The sequence below is a fragment of the Aptenodytes forsteri genome, unplaced genomic scaffold (assembly GCF_000699145.1).
Source record: "Aptenodytes forsteri isolate BGI_AS27 unplaced genomic scaffold, ASM69914v1 Scaffold199, whole genome shotgun sequence".
NCBI classification, from domain to species: domain Eukaryota; kingdom Metazoa; phylum Chordata; class Aves; order Sphenisciformes; family Spheniscidae; genus Aptenodytes; species Aptenodytes forsteri.
In genome coordinates, this window is record NW_008795921.1 from 348,211 (window position 1) to 352,494 (window position 4,284).

Here is a 4,284-nt window from a genome sequence, read left to right on the forward strand (position 1 = left end):
GGTTTAGCGGGCATGGTGGTGTTGGGTTGACGGTTGGACTCGATGATCTTAGAGGTCTTTTCCAACCTTAATGATTCTATGATTCTATGATTCTAGTCGTCATACTGCAGCCCAATGGCAGAAGGTCAGGTCACGAAGTACTGACTCAGTCCCAAATGTCCTGTGAAAGCCCAGTATCTGATACAAGAAAAGGAGAACGTGGCCTGTGTTTCCAGCTTGTTAGCAGGAAAACAGTTCCTCTGTGCATGGAAAATATTAAAAACATGTTCCAGCTGTAGAAAGGAGGTGGCTATATTATTTTTAGATGCAAATGTATATTTGCATTTGACTGATTCCACCTGGATTTATGAATCTGTTGCTATTGCTCCCATGCTGGGAGCTGTATTCCGTTCTCAGTTTTGCAGGACTCCTCACTGATTTCAGCAGGGATTCACAGGGGCTTAGCAAGCCCCTGAGTGATCAGGCCCTTCCACCCACCAAACCAGACCAGAAAACGGAGAGCACATCTGAACATAGCCCTCCTTACAGGCTGTCCTGCTGCTTGGGACACCCTCCTGCAGTGGTGCCACGCTGGGAGCTGTAGAGTCTCCGAGTGTGCAATGGGGAACCAAAGCACGAACTGCAGCAGCAGGAGGCACAGTCCTCTCGTGCCCCTTTCCTCTGAAGAATAATTTGGCCTTATGGTGTGGTCCCTGAGCCCCCACTGCCAGGCACCCCTCGTGGCAGCGCACCACCTTCCTCCTTGCAGGCACTGCCTCCATGTCTGGGACACCCCGCTTGTCTCACCCAGGGGCAGTGATTTATTCCTGTCCTGCAGCTTTCCCCTCTGATAACTGCAAAGATGCACAGAGTGACCAATGCAGAGCCCCCTACTCCATCTTGCAGCACAGCTGGTTTCAGTATCCTAAATGCTGTTTCAATTTTTTTCATAAATATTTTTCATTTTGATAAATATTTTACATTTTGTATCAGCATTTCACTGGAGTCTGCTGTTTTGCATGAAAGGGCTGAGAGTATGAAAATCAGCTACATTTCTGAATGCACTGCACTCCCCTGATCTCCCCCATCTCCTTCTTTCCTTTACTCAACCTCCTTCTAAAGTTCTTTCATACTTTAGAAAAAATAAAAGGTTGATGACTGTTACTGTAGGATTTCTATCAAGATAGCTCTGCTCCATGCTACACAGCTGCATTTTAAGCTGCTCATGACTGAAATCAGAAGGAAACAGGATTAAAAAAAAATTGGTAGCATAATATGGCACGATGGAGTGCATGGTATGTTCTGCGAGCAGGGAGAGAGAAGCAACAGCACTAGACCTGTTTAAGTGCAATGAGTTTCATATAGGATCTCAAACATTTTATAACCATAACAGTATTCAGTCCAAACCCTCACTTGATTTCAGTTGAGGAAGCAGATTCAAAACCAGTAACATAACGCCTTTTTTTGACCTACTGTGTAAGCACTGTCTTCAGCTTCTGAGCTGAGTAAATCTGGACCTCATGGCCAGGATTGAAGCAGAAATCCCCACTCTTCTTACCAGCAGGCAGTCACCTACTTCGCTGTCCCTCCTGGTTCTAGCATCCCTCCTCGATGGAGTTTCCCACCACGGAGGGGGTTTCCACATCTCCTGTCTGCTCAGGAGAGTTTACCCAGCCCCATCCCTGACCCCCCGCAGACCCTCTGGCCCCATCTTGGGAGGGCAAACCGCTCCTGCGTGACAAGCAAGAGGGGATGAAGGTAATATATGCTGGAGTTTCTCTACATGAGAGGTTTCAGGGCGTGATCTACTTTTATCAAGATTATCAAACAGCCATCTGCTGAGCAACCATCTGCACTTCTGATTGCACAATCTTGCCTGCCATTTGCTAGAAATCATCTTCACTTGATATCTGCAGCAGTGAGGGGTCAGCCGGCCAACACTGTCTGTGACTTTGGCTACACTAAAAAAGACCTGAGGTCCCATTTGCTTGAAAAGTCAAGTTACTCACAGGCTTAAGAATCAGTTGTACAGACAGTGTTCAAACCAAATGTTCATGCTGAGGAAACCACTGTCTGAAAAAAAACCAGCAAGTCTACTGCTCTTACAGAGCAAAAAGTGAAGCCCGAAGGTTCCTGTTCACAATACTACCGCCTAAAATGTCTGTAGACCTTTGCAAGTCACAGTTCATCTACAGCCTGAGCTGAAATCCCAAAGAAGACAAGGGACAAGACTGACCAGCTTCAACAGTCGAGATCTTAAAAGGCAAACATAATGTTAGGACCACCACATATCACCATTTTTAAAGCAAAAGTCCCTACTATAATCAGGCTCCATCATGAATCAGTTTGATTTATTCTCTGGAGAGCAAAATTACATTTATAAAAGCCTAGTACAAATGTCCTAACAGGCAGCAGAGTGTATTGTAAACAATACGGGCCAAAATACATTAGCTTTATGAATCAGTGTTTTTCATCACTGGAATTAGAATTACCCTCTTACAAGGATTCACTGTGCCATCTAAATAACGGCTTCTTACTTTATCATACCCTGCCAAACTAACGAAATGCCAGCAAATACAAATTCCAAGACCACTACTCTACTCAGTCAAAGACCACTCTGCCCAATTAAATCCATCAAACACTTTCCTGAAGGTCAGTAGAAACGCCATGCACAAGACAATTGGAAAATGCTTCATGCTAATACAGAACCTGCACTGCTTTTTCATGGTGACCACAATTTCCTGTGCAGTTAAACTGCTCGTACGTGCAATGAGGGTGGCTTGCTAAAAAAACAGCAGGTGCTGTGATCTTACCTCCTGGGCTCAAGCGGTGGGTCCAAACTGCCGGAGCAACTGCTCGACAGCTGCAAATCCAATGGAAAGGGGCGAACTTCTTTAAAAAAAAAAACCCAACCTCTTTGTAGGTTGGGGAACTGCGAAGTAGTATGTCGAAACAGGTTGCTGTGTGACTAGGAAAACCTTCCTTTTCTGCAGAGCAACTAGTCAAGCCCGAGACTGCAAGCCCAAGACTGAGCGCAGAGAGGGAAGTGACTGGTGACAAAACGTCATAGTGAAATGCATTTTGTCTTTATAAGGAAATTTACCCTTCTCTGGTCTCCCTCTTCACCTCATTACTCCTACAATAGGTCCACTGGTGTGTACCACTTCCTCTGAGTTTTACCCCTCTTTGGTTCCGTTCTCTCTCACTAAGCACATGCATGCACGCACAAAACACCTTCTCTCTTCGGTGATTAAACGCAGCCACATTTTAGACCCGCAGAACGACAAGGTCTGCAGTCCTACCCTGCACTCAACGCAGGGCTGGCTGCAAAGTCAGGCTGGGGTGCTCGGGGCGGTGTCTCCAGGGATGGAGACTCCTCAGCATCTCTGGGCAACCTGTGCCAACGTTTGACTGTCCTTGCTGTGAAAACTTTTTTTCCTTGCGTGTGGTTGGAATTTCCCTTGATGCAACTTGTGACCTTTTTATTCTCAGTGCGCACCTCTGACAAAAGGCTGGCTCCATCTTCTCTATAAGCTCCAATTAGGTAGGTGTAGACACCAAGAAGATCCCTCTCAGCCCTCTCCTCTCCAGGCTGAACAAGTCCAGACTTCTCTGCCTCTTCTTGGACCTTGTGTGCTCCAGCCCATGACCATCCTGGTGGCTCTCTACAGTTTGTCAAAGCCTTTCTTGTACAGAAGAGCCTCAAACAGGACACAGTGCTCCTCATGTCGCCTCACAACTGACACCGATTTCAAGGACACGGTTCCCAGCTACACTGAGGGTCAAGTGTAAAAGTGCTTGATGGATGCAAATATTAGCTGTCTTTCAACCTTGATGACACAGTGCTGAAGAAGCCTTAACAGAACTGAAAACACAGCTTCAATAGATAAAAGTGATTCATCAACCCCATGGGGATTTTAAGAAATGTCCTGCCTTAACAGCAAAATTCCCACCACTTTCCACAGGCTGAAGAATCATCCTTCAGCTTTTTTAACAACTTCTGTTCTGACTTTTACCTCTGAAAACAGGCAGCTGAAAAAATAACCAAACTGAATGGCTTTAATGAAAAAGCTGTTATTCACGGCTCATCAGACCAGCTGGACCATCAGCCACATCCTGATGTAGAGAGCTTCAGGAAAACCTTCTCATGAACAAATCCCTGTAGTTAAGATCCATCCTTGAAGCACACGTACATTCACTGTATTCAGAATTACATTGAAACATGTTCCAGGCATTTTTTATTACTTCCTTCTATTAGAAAAATACCTCCCCTATGGTATTTCATTATTTGATAGACTGTGCCAT

At 45.4% G+C, this 4,284-nt stretch overlaps 1 protein-coding gene across 1 annotated transcript in view; it reads right to left on the minus strand.

Annotated features, from left to right (window-relative positions):
* LCP1 (lymphocyte cytosolic protein 1) overlaps positions 1 to 2,892 on the minus strand; it is a 33,271-nt gene extending 30,379 nt beyond the window's left edge. The window contains exon 1 of the mRNA XM_009284900.1: positions 2,793 to 2,892. The gene's annotated coding sequence lies outside the window, so the exon portion shown is untranslated. The remainder of the gene's footprint in view (positions 1 to 2,792) is intronic.
* Positions 2,893 to 4,284: the final 1,392 nt, after the last annotated feature.